A 13,653-nucleotide genomic window follows, 5' to 3' on the forward strand; every position below is an offset into this window, starting at 1 on the left:
TTTTTTCTTGAACTTCATATAGTCTGTGAGTTGTTTCTGGGGTGTTCTGAGCTTTCTGGGGTTAGTATCCAATTATCAGTGACTGCATATTGTGTCTGTTTGTTCTTTTGTGACTGGGTTATCTCACTCAGGATGATATTCTCTAGATGCATCCAATTTCTTAAGAATTTCATAAGGTCATTGTTTCCGATAGCTGAGTAGTACTTCATTGTGTAAATATACCACAATTTTTGTATCCATTCATCTACTGAAGGACATCTGGGTTCTTTCCAGATTCTGGCTATTATAAATAGGGCTGCTATAAACATTGTGGTGCATGTATCTTTGTTGTATGTTGGAGCTTCTCTGGGGTAAATGCCCAGAAGTGGAATAGCTGGGTCTTCAGGTAGTACTATGTCCAATTTTCTGAGGAACCGCCAGACTGATTTCCAGAGTGGTTGTAGAAGTTTACAACCCCACCAACAGTAGAGAAGTGTTCCTCTTTCTCCACATCCTTGCCAGCATCTGCTGTCATCTGAGTTTTGGATCTTGGCCAATCTGACTGGTGTGAGGTGGAATCTCAGGGTTGTTTTGATTTGCATTTCCCTGATGGCTAAGGATGTTGAGCACTTCCTTAGATGCTTCTCAGCCATTCGATATTCCTCAACTGAGAACTTTTTATTTAGCTCTGTACCCCGTTTTTTAATAGGGTTGTTTGATTCTTAATAAGGTCTTCTTAATGCATCACAATTGAAGCTTTCCACACCCAGACAAGGAAACCGTTGTCACAGGGACACCTAAGTCACCCCTTAGCATGTGTCATTTTGTGAATGGTAGATTTTCTCTCTGCCCCATGTGTTACAGTTTGGGCAGCACTGTTATGGAGAGGCCCATTCTTCTGTGGGCAGGAGCTGGGCTTTTCTCCAAGCTCCATGAGACGTAATTGACAAGACAGTGCACACTTAGAAGACAGTACACGTAGATGCTCGGCGTGATGACTTGATGCACGTGTGTGTCATGATTAGCATAGTCAAGTTTGTCAGTAATCAGCACCTCACATAACTGATCTGAGTGTGTGTGAGCATGTAAGCATGAGAATGTGTGAGTGAGTGTGTAACTGTGAGTGAGTGTAAGTGAAGGTGTGACAGTGAGCGTGTGTGAGTGTGTGACTGTGTGTGAGTGTAAGTGTGAATGAGTGTATAAGTATGTGTTTGAAAGTATAAGTGTATATGTGAGTGCATTGTGTGTCTGAGTGAGTATATGTGTGAGTGTGTGTGAAAATGTGAGTGAGTGTGTGATGATATGAGTGTGACTGTGAGTGTGTGATTATGATTGTATGAGCGTATATATGAAAATATAAGTGTGTGAGTGTATGTGTGAGTGTATGTGAGTGTGAGACAATGTGTGTCTGAGTATGAGTATGAATATGTGTGAGTATGTGTGAAAGTGTGAGTGAGTGTGTGTGTGTGTGTGTGTGTGTGTGTGTGTAGTGAGAGCAAGTGTGTCTAAGTGTACAGTGTATGATTACTGTCCTCTCCTCTATTCCCTGGAGATGGAACTACAGTGTCATGAGGCACCCAACATGGGTGCTGGGAGCTGAACTCTGGCCTTCTGCAGGAGTAGTTTAGTACCCACTCTTAACCACTGAGCCATCCGTCTCCGGCCCCACTCACCGATTTTACAACTGGAAGTTTGTCCTTTTGGCTGCAGTGCCATCTCTCCCAACCCCCACCTGTTAGACACCATTGAACTCTCCTGTGGGCTCAGCCGGAGGCTCTTCTCACAAGTGAAGTCCTGCAGTATCTGTCAGCCAGCGTCAGACTTACGTCATCGCCGTGTGTCTCCCGGGTCCTTTCTGCTTGGTTATGGCCCACTGTGTTCGTGTGACATTTATTTATGTATTTACCTGCTGTGCCAAGTAGGAAGCTGTTACACTGACCCACGCTTGGCTCTGTGGATTCCAGTGCTCGTGATTCACGCCGCAGCCCCTGCTCCCTGTCTGTGCCCGGTGTGTATTCGTGTTCTGGTACTGTTGAGTATCCCACAGGCCCCACGCAGTCTGCCCCGGAAGGCTGGAAGGAGAAGCCGGGTTTCTGCTTGTATTCAGTCTGTGTGCATTCCCACAACTGTCAGCTGCCTCTGCTGAAGTTGCGACACACAGTTAGAAAGGGGCAGGGAGCGGCCTTTTCTCTCACTCCCTCTGCCCGCCTCTGCCTCCTTGCCAAGGGGCCTGGGAAGCCTTTGGAATAACCTGAAATAAACTTGCAAGTTCAAGCAGGGCCTTTCTTCCTCTCTCACGGCATTTAACTGTGACTTGCTGGGGACTCTGTTCTAGCCTGGCCCCTGGCCTCTAGTTATCTGCTTTAGCTTCAGGGGATGGGTTCTTCTGTGATGTTTGCAAACAACCCCTCCTCCATGTAGCTCTTGCCCACAACCACATCCTGCCCCACTAGTGTTGGGGTGTTAGGCCGTCCCGTGTGGAAGTAGGGGAAGGACGCACCCCTGGCATTTTAGGGATGGGATGCGCCCCTCTATTTGCTGTAAGTTCTCAAAGGACATGTAAATCCCCACATGTTCCTCTGCACACGGCTAATGAGCTCTGCCCTGGCATAGACAGGGTGCTCCCAGAAGGCCCTTTGTCTTCCCGTTTGTCAGGGAGGCTCCTGTTACACAGAGACAGAGATGGGATGCTGCCCAGAGCTCTGCTTTCCTTTTGGCTCAGCCAGTAAGCGATGTGTGGGCTGTCACCTCCTACGCACTTGGGGCCTTACTCATGGGTGTGGCGTGGCCTGGCCATCTCGGTGGAGCAGCTTGGCCTCAACTTGCTGGTACTATGGGAACGCACTGGGGGAGCCTTGGTCTGCCTAATGAGGGGAATTCCTCTTGCCACTCGGTATCAGGAAAAAGCTCGTCACTCCCAAAGGACTGGCAGACGGCCATTCTTTCCCTGTCAGAGAAGAATAATTCCCTCCATTCCTACTTTTCTGCTGACACCCCTCAGAAGTACAGCTCAACTTCACTTTCTTTATCCTTTTCTTGGTTTGGGTTTTGGCCCCCTGTCCCGGTTTAAGCGGTCCTTTACTAAGTGTACCTACTGGGTACCAACCAGTGGCCTGATCAGAGAGTGGGTCTTCGTTGCCCTTTGACTGGGAGGGCTCTGCACAGTTCTGCCCCCAGCACCTGATGCTGATGTCCTCTTCACAGAGTCCTCCCAGGCCTACCTCAGTTGTCTCTTGCACAAGCATTCAAGAATCTTCCCTTTTTCCTGCGAGCCAGGACACGCGGGACTTTCCGTAATGAGTGGATGTGCCTCTTCAAAATGCCTCCTGAGAACACGCCGTATCTCAGTCCTGAGGATATAACAACTTTATGATGACAATCTAGGTCGAGGGTGGTCAAGGGTGGACTGCTTCTGGCTGAGTAGTGATGGGGTTTGAGTGGCCTTGAGCTGGGAAGGTATGCTGGAGGACTGCGAGTCTTTGGGGATCACAGCCGAGAACGGGGTCCAGTCCATCGGTGGCTACTGAAGACAATAAAAAGCTCCACAGGGTGAGACATTGCTGCTCGGATGGAGATCTGCATGTTATCTGTTCTCCTATGGGGTCTCTATGCAGATTTATATTTGAGATTCCCATCTTCCTCGTGTGTTGAAGTTAACTTATGATGTGTTCTGGATCCGCTGATGGTCACCTTGTGAATGGGGTCCTAATGAATGCATCGGGTTTGCCACTGAATTGGTGCTGTTCTAGCATATAACATTAATAAAACGTTTAATGTTATATGCTGGATTTCCTGGGCAGACCACGAGGCCTGGGGCTTTCTGGTCCTATGCTGGCTTCTGAACAGAAGAGGACAAGATGCGTCCCAGACACTTCTGTATGTGTTGCTTGTCTAGCAGCGAACTGAGCAGTACTTGGAGAACTTAGCTGCTTTCTCTGCCAGAATGATCCTGATTTAATGAATGTGTATGCTGACAGGAGAGGAGGGATTCCCTCCTATTGAAACCCTGATTCAGGCTGCTGGCCCTGTAAAATATGTCCCACTAAGACTTGTGGCCAGCATTTGTGGCTCCCCAGACAGCCTGTGCCAGAGTTGTGACCTTGAATGTGGCTGAGCAGAACAAAGGGGAACTTCAGATTGCTGGTCAGCCTCCATCCACCGTGTTACCACTCACGCCTCGCTGGCTAACTCCAAACTCCAGAGCTTTCTTGTTGATCTCTGCTCTAAGCCATCGTGACTTCTCAGGGCCGACTAGATAGACTTTTTTTCGGGGAGCCAAGGTTCTACCCATGTGCTTAGCTGTGTCTGCTTGGCTCCTTGTTACTGGGGTCATGTTTTTGTTGTGTATCTCTCTGAAATACAAGCGGAGTCATCCCTGCCTCTCAGCTCTTCTCCATCTCTTGGAATGCCCTTTGGTTACCTTTATTCATTTGGAAAGTCATTCACTCTTCCTTTTCCCATGATCCTTCACCACACCCCCTTGCTCCAGAGAAGTCATGTGACATAGCAGGAAAGCTGCAGAAGAGTGAGTCAACTGTTCCTTCTGGGTTATGGATTCTTTAGTGGTGCGACTCTACTTGCCCTCCCTGATTTTTGGCTTCCTACAAAATGCCCTTCAAAATACCAACTTCTGTCCATTCATCCATCCATCCATCCATCCATCCATCCATCCATCCATCCATCCATCCATTCACCCATTCACCCATCCATCCATCCATCCATCCATTCACCCATCCACTCATCCATCCATCTATCCATCCCCCCATTCACCCATCTACCCATCCACCCATCCATCCATCCATTCACCCATTCATCCACCCATCCATCCATCCACCCATCCATCCATCCATCCACCCATCAACCCATCCATCCACCCATCCATCCATCCACCCATCCATCCATCCATCCATCCATTCACCCATCCACCCATCTACCCATCCATCCATCCATCCACCCATCCATCCACCCATCCACCCATCCACCCATCCATCCATCCACCCATTCATCCATCCATCCACCCATCCATCCATCCATCTACCCATCCATCCATCCATTCATCCCCCCATTCACCCATCCACCCATCTACCCATCCACCCATCCATCCACCCATCCACCCATCCATCCATCCACCCATCCATCCATCTACCCATCCATCCACACATCCACCCATCCACCCACCCACCCATCCATCCACCCATCCACCCATCCACCCACCCATCCACCCATCCACCCATCCACCCATCCATCCATCCATCCACCCATCCACCCATCCACCCATCCACCCATCCACCCATCCACCCATTCACCCATCCACCCACCCACCTATCCATCCATCCATCCATCCATCCATCCATCCAATGAACTGGCACTGGTGAGCAGCCATGCAGACTCAGCAATATGAGTTGAGCTCAAGACAGACACAAAGAATGGTTGATTCTAACTTGTGTTTGGCTTTTCATCTTTCTTGTGTGGATTGAAGTACAACAACATGAAAGATGCTTTCAGGTCCCGGCCCTCGGAATGTGATTTAACTTCGGAAACAAAGTCTTTGCAGATATACTTGGGATTTAGCCGTACTGGATGAAGGGCCCTTAGCCAGTGACTGGAGTCTTTAGAAGAAGAGGACAGTTTGGACGCAGAAGCATACAAGGAAAACATCCCAGGACAACAGGCAGAGCCAAGTAGTGAGACTAGAAGCCAGGGCTCACTAGGAGTCCTCAGTGACAACCAAGGACAGGCAGAGCAGGACCCTCCCCCAGCCTTCAGACAGGACATGGCCCTGCTGACATGCCTTTTCTGGAAGAGAGGAGGTTTCTGTGTGTTGGGCTGCTCGCTCTGCCCTACTGTGGAGGCCTCTGGGTGAAACCCTAGTGTATGACCAGGCCCCTCCCCCAGCCAGCCAGCAGCAGGAGCTAAGGGACAAATGTGTTTGCTCTCCCTCAGCTGTCACAGCTGTGCCCCTGCTGAGCGGGTAGTGAAGAAGCAGCCAGCCCTGGAGAATGTCTTTCTGGGAAAGGGACTGTGATTGTGACAGTTTGGCTGTCCGCTCTGTGGCCTTTAGTGGCCCACAGTGGCAGCTGCTTCTGAGGATGTCTTCATGATGCGTCAGCCACGCTGCCAGAGCCTGTGGGGACAGGCCACTGTCTGTGGTGTCCTGGCACAGTCTGTTCTGTGTCACCTCAGTACTGTGCCCTTGCACAAGGCCTATCCTTCTTCAGACACCTCAGCTTCCATGTCTGTAACATGGGCTCATCGCTGTCTCTCATGAAGAGTGGTTTTGATGGTGAAGGAATACAGTGTGGGGGATGCTGCCTGGACATAGCGGGTTGTCCCAGGACAGCCCTGTTCCTTCCATGGTGTAAAGAGAGCAGGGTGAATTCTGGGAGACAGAATGAATGTTGAGCAAGGAGAGCAGTGAGCCTGGCCAGAGATCCGGGGTTTGATTTCAGCTCAATCCGTAACCTCTGCACCTTTCGGAAAAGCCCAGTACTTGGGGTCTCTTACTCTAAGATTAGATAGTGAATCTGTCTTAGAAGTTGTCAAAGCTGGGCTGGCAAATTGGTGCCATTCAAGTGTTTGCCCTGCAAGCATGAAGGCTGGAGTTTGAGCCCCTAGAACGCACATAAAGCCCACGGCCACACATGCATGCGGTGGAGGGGCACATGTCTGTGGTCCCAGTGCGGAGGTGAGCATTCCTGAGCACTCTGGCCAGCTAGTGCAGCGCAGTGTCACTGACTGTGGGACTCAGGGAGAGACCGAGTCTCAAAAGAGGAAGCAGTGACTGAAGAAGACACATGTACACACTTGTGTGAATATGCACACACATATGCACACCAAGTTCAAAAAAGGCAAGATGTTTGTTTAAGACCAGCTTGGACAACGCAATGAGACCCCTTGCTTAGGAAGTAAAAACAGTGTATCAAGTGCACACAGTATGTCATCGAGGGGTTCGGGGAGTTCTGGTTCTTCTACATTAGTGGCTATCACCCAGGCTACACTGACCATGGTATGGGAGACCAGCAAGCTAAAGACCTTAAAAAACCTAAGAGTTTCATTCATGTTTTGTTTTCTTTGAGACATGGTCTCTAAGTAGACCAGGCTGGCCTCAAACTCACAACCTCGCTGCCTTAGCCTCCTGGGTGATTGGTAGGATAGTAGGCATGCTTCGTCAGGACCAGCTCCTACCTTGGAATTCCTCAATCAGCATGCCACCAAGCTTTGCTTCTCCCTGGCTCCCACAAAGCCACTGTGTCCCCAGCTTACTGCTCTGGGTGCAGAGCTGACTTCTGCAAGAAGACCTGAATGTGTGACAGGCTCAGTTCCTGTTGTCACCACGTGAGAGACAGAGTCCATCTGAGCAGGCTGGAACCAGGTCCTCTGCGTGGGGCTGTCCTGGGACACGTTAGGTCCTCCTGGCTGTACTTTCTTACTCTGTTTCTTATGAGAGCTGGTGGCAGTTACAGCAAAAATGAAGGACTGTGCCTAGCTAGGGTGTTTGGAATTCCTGACTGATTTTAAGCACAATCAAGTTGTTATAATCAGGTGGAGAACCAGGTTAGACTTAGAGAAGTCTGGTTCTTCCAGGGGTTCTTTGTATTTTCCTAAAACTACGTGCTGCTATTCTGTCTCTGTCTCATAAGTCTGGGGTCTGGGGGTGTCAGCATGTGTGTGTGTGTGTGTGTGTGTGTGTGTGTGTGTGTGTGTCAGTATGTGTGTGTATGTGTGTGTGTCAGTGTTGTGTGTATGTGTGTGTTAGTGTGTATGTGTGTGTGTGTGTGTCAGTATGTGTGTGTATGTGTGTGTGTCAGTGTTGTGTGTATGTGTGTGTGTTAGTGTGTATGTGTGTGTGTGTGTGTGTGTGTGTGTGTGTGTGTGTGTTTGTGTGAAGGCCAAGGTTGGTTTCCTGGGACCACATAACTAAGTACCACAGCAGTTTAAAAAACAGACTGTATTTGTACACAGTTCAAAGTATAGGAGTCAGCAGGGCCAGGTTCTCTCCCAGCTAACTAAGCGGGGATATTCTTTTCCTCACCTCCCCCAGAGGAGGAGAAAGTTGCTATTTCCTGGTGCTGCTTGGCTCTGACAGGTCAGGGGTGGCCCATTCTCTGTGTCCTGAGCTTCTGTCCTTCTCTCTTCTGAAGAGCCTAGGCCTTGGGCTTAGGACCTCACCATTCATCTGCAAAGACTCAGCTCCAAATGGGGCCACAGGGCAAGTGTCAGCGGGGGGCTTGGGCTGGCCGTTTGAGCAGTGGCTGAGCTGTCTGCAGGACATGGAGCACAAAAGAACAGCTGCAGAATAATGCTCCGGGGCGGTGCCTGTCTGCTTACCTCTAATTCCTGCCCCCACCTTCCTTTTCATGGGAAAACTAAGGTTGAGGTGACTGAAAAACCTGGTGCTCACAGACTGCCCAAACACCTTTGTCTACTATACTACACTGGGTCACCCTTTGCCATCAGAAGGAAAATTAAATGGGCTTGAGGAATGGCTTCCTTAGTAAAGTACTAGATGACTTGAGTTCAATCCCTGAAGCCCACATTTAAGAGGGAGAAGGTGGAGGAAAGGGGGGGGAGAGGGAGGGAAACCCACATTTCAGAGGGACAGGGAGAGGGATGGGGATGGGGGGGAGAAGGAGAGGGAGAGGGAAGAATAAGAAGAAGGGGGAGGGGAAGGAGGGGGAACAGCAGCAGCAGTAGTGTCTGGGCATGCATGGTAATGCACATTTGCAGTGTCTGGGAATGCATGGTAATGCACATTTGCAGTGTCTGGGTATGCATGGTAATGCACATTTGCAGTCCCATTGTCAGGGAGGTGGAGACAGAGGGACCCTTGAGGCTTGTCCCTTGTCAGCCAGCCTTCTTGACTTGTTCCAAGCAAAATGAGAAATCCTGTTTAAAACCCACACAGGAGGGATCATCTATGGTTACATTCCTTGTTCCACAAGCAAGAGAACTGACAGGCTATGTCGACGTGAACTGCGGGAGGACTGACTGCACTGTACTAGATCTGATTTTAACGTGGGCTAAGCGGCCTTAGGCAGGAGTGGGTGAGGGACAGTTGTGTGTGAGAAGCCTGAGGTTTTGGTGAGCTGAGACAACGCCACACTCATCACAGGACAGGGCTTCTTAGGTGTCAGAGGGGTCGAGATGGTTCCATCGCTCCCAGAGTTGGTTTAGAGTTGTCTCAGCCTCCCTGCCCCAATTTTAGGTCATGTTGTCTTCAGTGAGTGCTGTCCTTAAACTTACAATTTAATGTTTGGCTGAAGCTGTCTCTGGACCAGGGGCCTATCCTGAGGATCGGGTGTTGAGTCTGGGCACTCTAGATTGTCTCACTGATATTTCCAGATCAAGATTGGTTAAGTTACAGTGGTTCCACAGAGCTCCACACCTCCTCCACAGGGTCTTGCCAGTATTTCCTGATCACGTTCACTTCCTGACTCCTGGTCCTATGATTTCACCAGAAGGTGAGCAGTTGGAAGTGAGAGAGCCCATTGTCGGTGGAAACGACAGAGACAAGGCATAACCATACCCACCGTTGGGAGACCTTCTGAGCCTCAGTGCGCCGGAGACTGTTTGGGTCTGTGAGAATGTGAGCTATGCCTGTTGGTGCTTCCTTGGGGAAGAAAAGTACTGTCTTAGTCTCGCTCTGAAGAGACACTTTAACCACAGCAATGATTGTGAAAGAAAGCATTTCACTGGGGCTAGATTACAATGTCAGGGTCTAGTTCAGTATCATAGCAAGAAGTATGGCGGTGTGCAGGCAGACATGGCGCTGGAGGAGCCGAGAGTCCTCAGGCAGCAGGAGGAAACTCTGGGCTTGGAATGGGTTTTTTGAGACCTCAAAGCCTGCTCCCGATGACATACTTCCTCCAATAAGGCTACATCTCCTATTCCTTCTGGTGACCAAGTATTTAAATCTCTGAGCCTATGGGGGCCACTTTTACTCAGATTACCACAAGAACTCAGGAGCTCCTAGGTTTCAGGAGAGTGGTCCTCACCATGTCGATATTTTTATCTTTGTCTAAGTATATTTCACCGCGATCACTACCTTCCCTTATTTATAAAAGCTCTTGTCTTAGTCAAGATTCCCCAGAGGATCAGGGCCAATAGGACAGCTATCTAGAGACATCCAGCTGAGTCGAGACAGGAACTAAGGCATCTGCTTATGCAGTGATAGGTGCTGTGAAGTTCCAACATCTGCAGCCAGCCAGTGGAGACTCGGGTGGGCCTTGCCAAGTGGATGAACAGTAAAGTTCTGCTTGGAGTCCAAAGGCCTGAGAATCAGGAGCGCTGCTGCTCAAATGTCCAAAAAAAAAAAAAAAAAAAAAAAAAAAAAAAAAAAAAAACCAAACAAAAACTGTCTTCTAGACCTAAGAAGAGCCAAGTTTCCACTTCAAGTCTAAAGACAGGCAAAGATGAATGCCTCAGCCAGGATGGCCAGGCAGGAAGAGTTGCTCTTAGTTAATCTTTTGTTCAATTCTGATTTTTAGCAGATTGGAGGAGGGTCAATCCCAGCAGGGAGGATAGTCCCCTCCAGAAATGGTCACACAACATACCCAGAGTAACAGCTGACCAAATGCCTGGGCACCCCATAGCTCAGTCACGTTGATATATATGATCAGCTAGTGTACTTTGTGGCACTGTCTAGCCTGTGACTTTACTGTCCTCGGTGGACCTATAGCCAGCTGAACAGGGTTGGAGACACCAGGACAGAAATCTAAAAGAGGGCTTTAGCAATGGGATGTTTTCTTTTGAGGTTCCATGGGCTTCCTTTGCTTCTGGCCCTGAACATGTTGGTATAATTTCTTTAATAGGTGAGAAACAAGATGGGTAAGGTGGCAATTACTGTGCAGCGAATGCCGCCTGGGGTCCTTTGATCTGGCTTACCCGAGTGAGCCAAGGTATCACCAATAGCCAGAGGGAAGCCCTCATTACGACACTGCCCTGGCCGGTCTTCACCTTTTTGTGACAGTTTTAACTTGCTGTATACACGAGGAGCAAAAGTGGCTTCGTTTGCAGACGCCCACAGGATCATCAGTGGTACAGTCTGTGGAGTTGCTCAGCCTCCTCCCCGCCCACTGCCCTTCCCAGCTGCTACATGGAGAAGTATGTTGTGGACCCACAGAATACATTTGAGTGGTGAATTATTTTATTAGCGAACTTTCAAAAGTCACTTAGTCTTTGTAATACCAGAAGCCCCCTTAAAGCCGGTAGGAAAGTAGCTACATTTTTGCAGTTTGGCTGTCCTTGCTTAGAAATAGTCACCATGTAAGACTTGTTGGCCAGTTCACCAGGTACTTTCACAACCCACTGCTGCACACCAGAACCTTAAGGGCAGTGTTCGTGACATCTGGGCAGAATTCTTTCTGTCTGTCTTTGTTCTTTTACTATTCTCAGAGAGCTGGTTTCATCAGTCGGGATTACAGATCGATTTGAGATCAACTAGCAGAATTGTTCTGCATTTTTACTGCAGAGCTGAGCAAATGGTAGCCTTTAAGGCACTTGCACCTCTATGCACTATTTCAAGGCATAGTGGCTAACCGTACTTCCTTACTCCCTCTACTTCCTGGGAAAAGGTATTGTGGCATATGCCACCACACCTTACTAATCAAACCAGTTTTCTCTTGTGAGTTCATATCCTCTCTCTTTCACTGTCTTACGAGTCTTCTTGTTATTCATGTATAATTGTATTTTCATTGTTTCAATAGGAAATTGTTCACCATTAATGTGCTGTGTGTTTGCTGATGACATGTCAGAGGAATGAAAGGCAAAAGTGTGCGCTTTTGTTCCTAGGTTCTGTGTTTTTGTTTTCTGTGACTCAGCTTGGGGCTAGTGAGATGGCTCAGTGGGTAAAGGCACTTGCCCTGAATGCCTCACAGACCAGTGCCATGCTCTGGTAAAGGTGGAGAGAGACAACTGACTCCACGGTTGTCCTCTGATCTCTACACAGGCTCCATGGCACATGCACACACAGATCCACAGACCCACGGGCACACACATGTATACATGCACATATATGCATATACAGGCACACAAACCCACTGACATACACACAGGCACAGGGACAGGCACAGGCACACGTACCCACAGGCACATACACATGTACACATACATGTACACATACACACACATGAACAGGCACACAGACCCACTGACACACACAGGCACACAGACCCACAAACACACATGTATGTATGCACATATGCACAGGTACAGGCACACAGACCCACTGACATACAGACACACAGACACAGGGACAGGCACACACACACATACACATGCACACACACAGGCACAGGGACAGGAACAGACACACAGACACACCAGTAATAATTTTTAGAAGTAAAATAAAGCTCAGCTTCATTTCTGAGTAAGCAACTCTCAACAAAGCTGGGAGTCAGAACCAGGATCATTTTGGGGATGCCAACTCCAAAATTTGATACCTGTCCTGCAGAAATCTACTTTGGAGTTTAAGGTAGACATTTTAAGAACAAATAGGTGACTATCAAAGAAGTTCAGCACTATGCCCTGTCCCCCACAGGAGGACAAACTGTAGTTGGAAGGTCAGGGGAGCTGAAGAATAAGCTTCAAACCTCAGTCTTCAATTTCAAGCACCCTATTTGGAAGGCAAACACAAAGGCAACATTACCGTATACCACTGTGTCATGCGCAGACAGAATCACTATTTGCCTTTTGTTGTAAGACAGGGCTTCTCTGTGTAGCCCTGGCTGTCTTATAACTTGTTCTGTAGACCAGACTGACCTTGAACTCAAAGATCTTCCTACTTCTGCCTCACCAGAGATGGGATTAAAGGTGTGTGCCACCACAGCCTGACAATTTGTGTTTCTTATGAGGTTAGGAAACAGCTGCATTGGTTACTGTGATCAAATATTCGACAGAAGCAATTTAAGAAAGGGGAGGGGTGTTATTTGGGCTCAAGGGTTAGCAGGCTCATCATGGAGGGGATGGCATGGTGGTTGGGACAGTTCTATCCTTGGCAGCAGGAGAGTGTGACATGGCTTATTCACATCTCGGCAGATCAGGAATCAGAAAACTGAGGCTGGACCCAGGAGCCATATCCTCTTCAGTGTCCACCCCAGCTGCTGACTTGTGTTGGCCAGATGGCAGTCCCAAGGTTTCACAACCTCCCCAAACACTGCTACCTGCTGAAGATGAGACACACAGGATGCTGTGTGAGACATTGGACATTTAAAGAAGGGAACCCACACAGGGATTTGCCTATGTGTCCTTGTTTGCTCATTGTTTAGCATGGCTCTGGAAGAGAGTAGGCGCTCCACACATCTGTGAATGGACCACTGGCTGCTCATCTGTTGCCTAAGAAACACTGTTGAACAAAAAAGGACTCAAGCTGGAGAGATGCTCCCCAGTTAAAAACATGCATGACTTCTACATAGGATCAAAGTACAGTTCCCAGAACTCACACAGGGTAGCTCACAGCCCTGTGTGAGTCCAGCTTCAGGGGAATCTGATACCTGTGGCCTCTTGTGTGCATACCCCTCCCCCACACACAGACAGACATGTAAGTAAAGCTAAGATAAATCTTGAAAAAGAAAGGGCTTTCCCCGGCTTGCTCAGCCTGCTTTCTTATAGAACCCAGGTCTACCAACCAGCCCAGGGATGGCTCCACCCACAATGGGTGGGGCCCTTCCCCCTTGA

General features: G+C 48.8%; 1 protein-coding gene across 1 annotated transcript in view; it reads left to right on the forward strand.

Moving 5' to 3' along the window:
• Nucleotides 1-13,653, forward strand: part of AFAP1L2 (actin filament associated protein 1 like 2) — a 91,368-nt gene that overhangs the window by 29,726 nt on the left and 47,989 nt on the right. The window lies entirely within an intron of this gene.

This window comes from Micromys minutus, assembly GCF_963924665.1.
Source record: "Micromys minutus genome assembly, chromosome: 2".
NCBI lineage: Eukaryota > Metazoa > Chordata > Mammalia > Rodentia > Muridae > Micromys > Micromys minutus.